The sequence below is a fragment of the Dermacentor silvarum genome, chromosome 9 (genome assembly GCF_013339745.2).
Source record: "Dermacentor silvarum isolate Dsil-2018 chromosome 9, BIME_Dsil_1.4, whole genome shotgun sequence".
Taxonomy (NCBI): Eukaryota; Metazoa; Arthropoda; class Arachnida; order Ixodida; family Ixodidae; genus Dermacentor; species Dermacentor silvarum.
The window spans coordinates 152010051-152021395 of NC_051162.1; the positions used below are offsets into that span (position 1 = coordinate 152010051).

Genomic DNA, 11345 nt, shown 5'->3' on the forward strand with positions numbered 1-11345 from the left:
GACTCTCGTTACAATAGAGCAAGCCCTTTGCTGTGCTAGTACTAACTGGCATCGAAGTGCGCTGCAGCACGTACTCCTCCCTCATTTCTGCAGGATCCCCCTTTGCACAGGTGATGACGGGGTGGTATAGACAAGTGATAAGCAGCTCGGTACGTGTTTCAACCACTGTATTCTGAAAGCAGCGAAGAGATTTGCGGAATGCAGTTGCAGTAGAGCGTTCCCCTTATGGATCTTCCAATCCACCGGAGCTTTAGACAATTTGCTTTTGGTAATGCGGAACAGCTAAGCAAATTTTTCTCTTTAGTGTCCCTTTAATCCCTTTCAATCTTGTTTGGGAGGTCACAAATGAACATCTTATCTTCTTGCACAAAATCTATGCACAAACAGCTGTCAACAATGTCATCAGGCAGGAATGCGTCACGCGTTCCATCACACGACAGAAAACACTCCTTTATGTAAGGAGGAATGGCACGAACATCTGCTATAATTACGGGTCTGCAGATGACAACGCAACAGCCTGTCTCTTGAAGCACAAGTATCCTCTCAATTCGTGCATAGTACCCAGCATCTGTCCGCACAAAGGTTGTATCAGATTTTTGAAGGTCTTCTGAATCCAGTGCTGTGGAAAACTTGCTTCTTTTGCACAAACCGCTCATATTCTACAGCAGTGGGCGCAGCCACTCCACACCGACCATACACGGCATCCTGCTCTTCGGCACTCAGCACTGTGTTCTTGCCTATGCCCAACAGCGATAGGCCATCCACACGCAAAAAGTTTTTTACAGGTGCATATCCAAGGAAGCTATTGCACAACCTTTTTTCTTCAGAAGCTAGAAGTGGACTTGCAAGCACACGCTGTAGCTGCTGGAACATGATGACACGCTCTACAATTTGGTCCGGAAGGCCCTTAGCTGCAGAAATCTGCTGCAGAATGGTGCCATTGCCCCCTTCAAAAACGAAGGCAGAATGTGCCCAAAGGGGCCCAAGGGAACGAGCACAGTTTCCAAGGTGGAGGAGTGCATGGACATTATAGGTCATGAATGCCACACCATATAATGCTTCACACCTTGACACGAAGTTCTTCAGAAGAGACTCTGAAAAGTAAAATAGTTTTCAGACCTGGGCATGCCTTAATTTGTTTGTTTTAAATATTTTCAGATAAACAATGCATCAAGCCATACACATGTACTCTCATGCTTCCCGACATGAAAACATGCATACAGGGTTTGTGCATAGAACACTGTGTAATGTTTAGAAGGAATACAGTGCTTTCACAAATTTTAACATGTAGCCTCGACAGTCTCGCCACATACAACGACAGCGGAGCGCTTTGTGGCAGCCAACAAGAACTTTCAGCATTAAACAGAAATTTGCTCTGCATTGCTGGGCTAGCAGGTGCATGGCTTCTAAGGGAAAATAAATAGGTGAAACAACAAACATAAGCACAACAGCCAAGACGAGGCTCTACTCAGTTAGCTGTGTGAACATATACAACCACATTAAAAATAGGTTCAGAGTGCTCATGATAAAGCTCTATCACATGAAGACACCATAACAACTATTGTGCATTTTTAGGGAGCAATGACCCGAGATTCGCAAAACCAGTCAGTGGTTTTGCGATTTTTGGTGTCTACAATAATAGCCTTTCCCCCTGTCATCACAGAATACTTCATCGCAGTTAGGACAAGTGCTACAAATAGGAGGAAAGCAGGGGCAATGTGCAAGTGGCCTGAGCTGGTTAGGCTAGCTAAAGTTTGTAAGTTTTGCTTCACACATCACTTTCATGATCAAGATGCAAAGAGACAGCACCCTAAAGGTAAATCCTTTCATCAAAGATTCTAGTGATTTCATTACTCTTACGTGTGACTAAAATATTTAATGTACTATCAACCAAAAAAATTTATGGACCACGGGATCTCGGAAAACGCTAAATATCCGAGCAGCCTCTAAAAGTATCAAGTAAAATCGTACATCACAATGTTGTATGCACATACCAGCAGAGGCTGAAAATGGGAATACCAGGCTGCGTTTTGAGGCTTCGGAGATATTCAGCTTTTTGTCAGATCCATTGGTCCGTAAACTTTTTTGGTCGGCAGTACAATCTTAGGTGATGCTGACGCTTTGTACACATATGCTTACTTTGTACCAGTCAAGGACTGTACGCACAAGAGTAGAGCAATTTTGTTACAGAATTCAGCTGATACATGTCTGCCAATGATCTTATGAGCTCCTTAGAACCTTGTGTTCACTGTTATCACCTTTAACGAAATGTTTTTACAATGGCATTACTGGCACCAGTTCTTGCATGGCTTCCATCCTGTGTCATACTTTATCATGCGCTGGCAGTGCAAGTTTTCAACTTTTGTGCACACAGACAGTCTTAAAAAGTTCTTAGGTATGCTGACACTTCATTTAGATTAAAAGAATTTCCTTTAACATATTGTCGCAATGCAGAACAGGACAAGCAGGCAAGAGACGATGACGAAGTTGTGTTTTTGCTGCTGGTGCTTCTGCTGCAATGTTCTAGCGTCAGCTGGTGCCTTCAGCATTCGCCTTCCATAAACGACATTTGTGCTTGCTTCCACCTCACAACATTTTGGTGGAGGTGCAGGGTACCAACGTACCAACACGGAGCTCCGCAGCAGTCGCCGCGTGAGCCCTGACACGATGACCAATGGCCAATGCGCCACAAGGACCGACTCCCCTCCCTCGGGTGCCACAGACTGACCTCTGTCATGTTGTCCCAGCCGCAGGAACCAGGGAGCTTCAATGCATCGATGGTACGGACATTGAAGACTGGATTTCCTGCTATGAGCGTGTAAGCGAAAATAGTCGGTGGGACGCAACGCTAATGCTAGCGAATGTGATATTCCACCTCCGAGACACAGCGCTACCATGGCACGACAACCACAAACATGACATAACCAGCTGGGATGTCTGCAAGGAGAAGCTTCTACACCTCTTTTTAAAGCCCTTTGGCCATCAGCTGGCAGTGAAGAAGGAGCTATCAACCCATGCTGAAACGTAGACAGAATCTTACGTGGCGTATATTCAAGATGTCCTCGCACTGCTGTAAAGTTGACAAAGACATGAACGAGACGGAAAAAATTGGCCACATCTTGAAGGGAATAGCAGATGACGCATCCAAATCTGCAAGAACTATGACGCGGTAGATGCGATCATCAAAGAGTGCAACAATTTCAAACTGATTAAGGGTCACCGTATTACGCGGCAGTTTAACAGGCTACCAAATTCAGCTTCGACGTCTTTTGTGTGAGGACCAGGCACATTAACCTCATCTGTCTGAATACGAAAACTTGATGCGGTTAATTCATCGTGAAGCTCAAAGTCATGGCTCCAGCCGTTCCTCGTCAGCATTGCCAAGACAATGCATGTTCTGTCTCGCTTATACAGGCCATTGTCAAACAAGACATGACAAATTGAGGCCTCCAGTCTCTCTGCCCCATTCGTGATGCCACTGTTATTCAAGACCGCCCCCCCCCCAACTACTTCATCCTAGTTTTCAGCATTTCCAACTCGCCGTCGTAACCCGGCTGACTGGAGAACACCGGACGATAGGCCGATTTGTTTCAATTGCTTGCGTGTTGGACATATCCCTGGTTATTGCCATAGTCGTTGGTCATCCCCCTGTAGGTGGAGCTTCCCGTCCAACCGTTCAGATCCAGATTCTCGCCATTTCTCTAAGTCTTCCGACTATGAATACTGACAACATACCACAACCTTCCGTACCAGCCAGTCACCATCGCCCTTAAGTCGTCGGTCTCGTTCGCGCAGGCCCGCCGCTTTTTTTCCCCTGCATTCGTGCACTGGTAAACTAGTCGGTGCAGCTCCTGAAGGTAACGCTGCATCAACGACCCGGCCTGGAAATCATGATAACTTTGCCTACCCGCTGGAAGTACACTAGACGTTGAGGTGGATGGATTCCAGTCAAGTCCCTCGTCGACACCGGTGCGCAGATGTCTGTAATGAGTGCCACCCTTCGCAAGACTCAGAAGGGTCCTCATTCCTGTTGCACCGTGCACAGTACACGTTGCTGATGACAGTATGCCATGGTTGTGGGCATGTGTACAGCACGAGTAAACAATTGCCAGCCACCAAACCACCGTACGTCTTATTTATTGTGTTAGAGCACTGTCCACATGACCTGCTTTTGGGGCTCGACTTTCTTTCGACCCATTCTGCCCTAACAGACTGCACTATCGGTGTCGTGCAGTGGACCTTCCTTCCAACAGCAACTTTGTTTCTGATGCACATAGCCCCGTCCCTGTATTGCTGCCGAATTCGGCCGGTTGCCACCTCAAGCAGCTTCTATATACTTGTACTTTTTTAACACTCGAGCACATGTTCCTGATGGACAACCACATCATCTCTCCCCTTGTCGACATTATTCTGCAGCATGGCATCGTGCTCCAAATACCGTTGTCACCATTGTAGATAATTCTACTTGGCTTCCTGTTCTGAACTTTGGATGTGTTGCACATGTTCTTTCCGGTAACATGACAGTGGCTCGTCTGACCCCTGTGCACAAGTGCCACCTATCTCTGTTCCCGCCCGCTATTTCTGCCACTGTAAGTTCTATTGTCAATGTGCTCCAGTTCGGCTTCGTCATCCTACCATGACGTCGATAAGATGATCACTACCGACCTCTCTCCAGCTCAAACGAAGACCTTAGGCACATACTGTTCAGTTACCGCAATATTTTTTATTCGATGACTGCCCGCTCAGCCAGACAGCCGTCGTCACTCATCGGATTTACACCAGAAACACAAAGTCCCGTCCATCACCGCCCCTACCGTGTGTCTGCTGCAGAGCGCAGCACCATTCAAAGCAAAGTCGCAAAGACGCTGAAGAACAACATCATTGAGCCTTCCGCTAGCCCGTGGGCCTCATCAGTCATCCTGCATGGTCACGAAAAAAGACAACACCTGGAGATTTTGTGTTGACTATGCCATTTCAACAAGATCACCAAAAAGGACATGTATCCACTGCCTCATATCGATGATGCACTTGATTGCCTACATGGGCCAAAATATTTTTTGAGTAACCTCCGCTCAGGCAGATCGCTGTTGATGAGAACTGCGAGAAGACAGCATTTATTACGCCTGATGAACTTTTTTCAATTCAGAGTCATGCCCTTCGGGCTTTTTGCAATGCTCAGCAACATTCGAAAGAATGATGGACACTCTTCTCCGAGGCTTGAAGTGGACAATCTGTCTGTGTTATCTCGATGACGTAATCAGTTTTGCTCCAACATTTGAAACCCAATTTAAATGTCCTCGCGACTTTCCTTGCTGTGTTTCAAACAAATTTTAACCATTTTAACACGGAACTAGCTTTTATTTACAAGTGAGCTAGTTCCACAATAACTTCGGCAATATTGGACAAGCAACCTGAAGCTATCCTGAGAACATGTTTGCTTTTGTCACCAAACGAGGGCTAAGAAAGGTCTACTACAATATGATGGATGCACACTGCAACACAACTCTGCATATGAAGTCTTTGCTGTTGAGACTGCCTTCCATGAGGCAGGGCAGTTTTATTAACCCAAGAAAATAGGTTGGTTGCAGGAGGCTTCCTCTACTTAGTTTGATCAACAGTTGCTGAGGATATCCCAAAGAATGCAATGCATAGGAGCAGAATCAAACCATTGTTGTCACAAAGAACAACAAAGCCTAGGGTGGTCTGTATACATAAGCTGCAAAGGCAGAATATTGCTACCACGCGTGCTGTATTTGGTTGTTTCAACAAGTGCGCGGCCGCCATCACACGAGACAAGAGGAGGAAGAATGAACTGGGCTCGCGCTGTGAATCACACCGGTCAGCCCTGCAACCGCTGTTGTAAACATATCCTGTAAATAGTTGCTCGTCTAATTGACTCGTCCTTCGCGTAACAATATATACAGAATGCTGGTAGTTTCTTGTAGCCTCTATGAGACTTGCACACCCCTGTCCCTTGATTTCAGGCAGTCAAAAAATGACTCCAGGAAGAAGCAAACATCTACGCAGTGTGCCATGGGACACACACAAAATTCAGGAAAGACATTCAGCCAGTCTTGTGCAGGGGAGAATAAAGTGTTCATCAGAAATAAAGTAGGTACACGTTTACCAACGCACCCTTGTCTGGCACCTCAGAGTCAAACTCTTGAGAAATTAAGATACTAACACAGAATGGGACAGTAAGGAAACTCGCACAGGTGTTACTTGCACAAAGAAGGCCACTAGCTGCCTTAATGACCGTTCGATTTCTTTGCACCTTGCAGAAAAAAATAATGTGGCATTATGCACACCATGTGTCATTTTAATGCCCGTTTGCCTATGTGTAAGAAGGCTTACTTCATCAGGTACCTGTACATGTTCACTCCGCTAACTCTGAATAAGCGGTGGCTAGCACGTTTTATCTTATCTGCCACGCTCATCTTCCAGATCCCTGCTATGTGGACACGCTTTTGGCCATACGAGCGCTACAAATTCAACAGGTCAGCTCACTGCGGTACAAATGGTGGACTAATAGTCTGTGTACAGCATGGAGTATCTGCACGCTTACCCATAAGCTCGCATAGGGTTTTGACTTCAAATTTGGGCTTGCATGCTTGCGCTAGCTGGCACTTCTTTCTGAACCTTACCGGCTTTGTCAATTTCAAGAACGGTGAGTTCCTCTGAAGCAGGATATATATACCCTCACAAAGCTTAGAAAGGTGCCTCCAGTACTCTTGATGCAGAATGTCGTTAAGGCAAGGCAGAGCATAGAAAAGGAGCCAGTTTCTCCATTCAGATGCCTTCCAATGGCTTCTTTCTTGAACGGACCGTGGCAGCCTTGTAATGCAGTGAGGTGGCTTGATGGACAACAGCCGTGCATCTATTCGGGAAAGTGCTGATGGTGCACCTATAAAAGACAATGCCACCCAACTTAATATATTTTTATCAGAAGTGCTAGTGTGGATGTTAAAGCTAAGCAGCAGCGTAGCCAGAATTTATATATACATATATCTTTTCTTTGAGGGTGGGGCTCCAACTTGATTGGAGATGGGGAGGAAGGGGATCTGAGCAGGCCCCATACTAAACCAGATTTTTTTTTATGGGGGAGGGGGGGTGTGCCACCCTCTGGCTATGGCTCTGAAAGTAAGCAACTGTGATGGCATTTTAGGTTGTTCTATTCTTTTGAAAGTTTTCTACAGGAGTTGCATGTAAAAGCGAACATGACAGTCCAGATTGAGTGGATATTTAACAAGGTAGAGTGACACACACGTGATGATACACTAACCATTGCCACTTTCTGGAAGAGAAAAGCGTGAATGCAGGCAAGTGCAAGAAAACTAGGAAAGCAACTTGATTAGGAATATTATTATTCTTTGATTTGTAAACATATACACATATACACACGAGAAGGGAAGCGCAGTCGAGGACGGCAAAAAACCAGGTGGGAAGATTAAGTTAGAAAATTCACAGGCACAAGTTGGAGTACATTAGCGCAAGACAGGGGTAATTGCAGATCGCAGGGAGAGGCCTTCGTCCTGCAGTGGACATAAAATATAGGCTGATGATGATGATGACACAGGAAAGAGAAAGCGAGGAGCTAGGCTGGGAACTGTCACCAGTAGGGGCACACGCCTGCTACTCTTCAGAAAGGAGAAAACAGAAATGAAAGATAGGAAAGAGAGGAGGAAAGAAAGGCATAAAAGTCCACGAAATGAAAGCTTAGCTGTGCCACAGCTTGAGAGTATGCGACGCTGCTGATTGCTATGCTTCTAAACACTGTACCATAGCAACAGATGCATGCAAAGGCAATGAGACAGTGATGCCACATGTCAAAGAAATGCTGACAGCCAGGATAGTGCACTACGCACTAAAAATATCCAGTGAAAAGGAAACTTAAGGAGTATCCATGACAATATAAACAAGGTACAGAAGCATCAAACTGATGATGCAAAGTCCCATGGCCAGGCGATTTCAATTGGTGATTTTGTTTGCTGCGTGAATCCACCTTTATCTACAAGTCAAGCATCTTGTAATTACGCTGTGTAATCAAAATATTATAAAATGAATGGGAACACAAAGAGTTACATTACCAGAATAGAAGCGCTGGTCAGAGTTTGAACTTGCTAGGATTGTTTCTGTCAACTGCTTTGCAACACCTTGTAGGACACAGTGCATATACTCAACGCTGTATCCGTTTACAAGGTCCAGACCTGAATGAACAGATGTACCTTGGGTAAGTATACATACACCATTAAGTCTCACTATTACAGTTACTATGAGCAACGTACAAGCACATGGCAAAGCACTCTCCCAGGCTGGATAGCGATGCTGATTGGCACCGTGTTTCCTACTTAAACATAAAGGGTGCCACGGTTTTTCTCCAAACATCACCTCTCTTCCAGGGGCTTTAGGCAAGCTGTCTCATGAAAATGATCAGAACAGAATGGCAGCCACCTTTTCTGCGAGCCAAGTACCATTTAGATTTCTTGAAATAAAAACTGCCGTCGCCTCAGAATGTTTGGTTTATTTCCCCTTGATGAGTCATTGCACAAATTTCTCCATTACCATTCTATGCTGACATCTGCCTTTTCTTTCTGCATCAGATCGCAATATAAACATGACTGCTAACTTGCAGATTCTAATCTGCAATAATTTACCGCACAAAAGGAGGCCGTCCTTTCAGATAGTTTTCATGAGGCCAAGATTTTCCATACCACAATGAAGCCTTCTTATGTATCAAAACTGCTTCAAATATTTCCTGGGCACTCTGCTCACAATATTTTCATGCAATCAAGGCACCCGTTGAAATCTGAGGCCATATTCTTGGACAATCACTTCCGGAAATATCACCTTCAGTACACCCTGATTGGCTCTTTAATTAATACTGCTCGAGTCATTCAACTTGCTATGAACTAAATGAGGCGAAAGCAATGGAATTGTCAAAAGTGATCATCCGAGAATAAGTTTCCAGGATGACACTTGCACTAGCTACAATGGATGGCAAGATACTACCTATCTAGCCCTTGAAAGAAGTGACATGTTCTGTCGGGTATTCTTTTGTACAAGTGCCCACTTGATCAAGTAGAAAACTGCTGTGACATACAAGATACTTTTATGCATGCTTTTTCTCGCATATTTTGGTTACACCTTCTTTCTTGCTTCCACACAAAAAGGAGCAACTTGAACTCATGTTGCCTTTTTTTAGCGTGGTGTAGAATGATTGCATGATGAAACTGTGCGGTGGAGATGATTTTTTGGGGGCAGGGTAGAATGTTTGTGCAATCAAATTGAGGCAGTGAATGATTAGGGCTGGGCATAGTCATTAGTACACAATCTGTGTCATTAACTAACAAACTGTTTTTGCTGAGCTGGTGATAAGCTTTTTTGAGTGTGTCCACAGTAGGCACTTGTTCGAAAAAAAAAAAGCTCCCTGTCATGTTGGTTTACATCCTCTAGCATCAAAACTTCAGTGATTGTATGGTGTTTTTGCACATGCGCTGAAGTACACTGGGGGTGAACAGCTTCCTTTTGACTTCAGTTGTAAGCTAGTGCTCTTGCTGTCTGTGTCTTTCTTTTTGTCCTGTGTGTTTCGCACTTTCATGATTTCACAATTTCAAGTCTGCTTTTCGTGAAACTGTTGTCAGGTGAACAGCTTTTAACAAATAGCTATGCTGTGCACACATATCTTAACTTCTGCCATGACCCTACCAAAACCTAATACATGGCCCCTAAAATTGCCATACGCAAAGTCAATTGGGAAGATTTAAATATAATAAATTTAAATATATTGGCTTCTAGCATTTATCACACATGATGCGATGTCTGCCACCGCCATGCATTGTTTGCAGAGAAAATTATTAGTTCGTCTCGAATCACATATTTCTGATAATTGAAGACGATTATAGTTATGGTACAATGCTAATTAATAACAGACACAAAGAACAAAATGGACAAGGGCTAATGTACCATAATTATAATGTAAAGCGAGCTAGCCCAACAGTGAGTCCTCCTGTTGAAAAGAATTGTCACTAAAACTCGTGGCACGTGGTTTATTATGGACACATGTACGCAGCAGTGAATTATTTGTACTGCCCAAAGCGTAGAAGTAGCAAAGCTGTGAAGCCAGGGCCAGTATCTTGTAGCGATGCCTTTCCAATGCTAATGCCTTTTCGTGCTTGGTCAATGGTCAGAGCAACCGTCCGCCTCACGTTATCAACGGCATCAGCCGGCCGTGAGCGGTGGATGATAAGACTAGTATAGAGTACATCGCTACAAAATACTGCCCAGGAATCTTACCAGGGTCACACACGCACTTCTAAGGGCATCAAACAGACAGTCTTTCGACATCTCGGCGAATTGGGTGCTGCTATACGGGCAGATTCAATGGTCATCAAGTCAGAAGTGGATCAAGTTCACATGGTTCCATGAAACACCCTTGAAATCTTGAAGGCCTTCTAGTGGCAGTTGCACCCTCTCTAGCAGCATTATCAAATCAACATGAAAAAGAAATATCTGGTACAAAAACATTCTCCAAAAACTATCAGGGTAAGCTGCAAGTGTCAAGTTAAAGACAATTTATATATGCAATGATGATACTATAAATTATAGCTTTTTTTGTTTTGTTTTTCGTGCAGCTTCATTGTGACAACCTAAAGCACGTGCCACTCGTCCGTAAGGTGAAACTCTTGATAACACTTGAGAAGTGCTGTGTGACAGCATCACAACTCCATTCAAGTTCGACAAAGGCTGGCAGTTTCGTTGAGACATGTCCATGTGACACAGTTATTACTACAATTAGGTAAAAACAATAGAGCATCAATGCTGCTTACTTACCTTTCAAGTTCATCAAGGCTGACGGCCCCTTTAAGCCATTGATGGTGTCTCTAAACCTGGTTGCCAGATGCATCTCACTCTTGACACGGTCTGAAGTTCTTTGTTCCACCGGAGACACCATTGTGTAGCGCATGCTCCCTAATGCATATAAAAGAGCGCAACAATTACATAGGTTAATGTAACAAAGTAAAATTTTGACACTTGCACCTAGAAGATACATCAGCATATGTTTACATTGTACCATACATTCTATGTGAAATACCAATATTTTACAAACTGTATGTGTGTATAAAACATACCCATTTGTTATATGCTGCAAGAAAATCTTTCAAATTAAAAAAATTATATATACTTACATATTAAATAAATTTTGCAGCGGACTGATAGAACTATAAGATATTTTACTTACCTTCTCGGTGTTCTCCTGGAATCAGGCACCATGGACAAACCAAAATATCCATTTGAAAGTCACCATGTTCTGCACAGCCGCCCTTGCAGGTGCATCAACAGAGACA

The 11345-nt window shown here is 44.1% G+C and overlaps 1 pseudogene; it reads right to left on the reverse strand.

Annotated features, from left to right (window-relative positions):
- Positions 1 to 311: 311 nt before the first annotated feature.
- LOC119463988 (uncharacterized) lies at positions 312 to 10924 on the reverse strand (annotated as a pseudogene).
- Between the last annotated feature and the right edge of the window lie 421 nt (positions 10925 to 11345).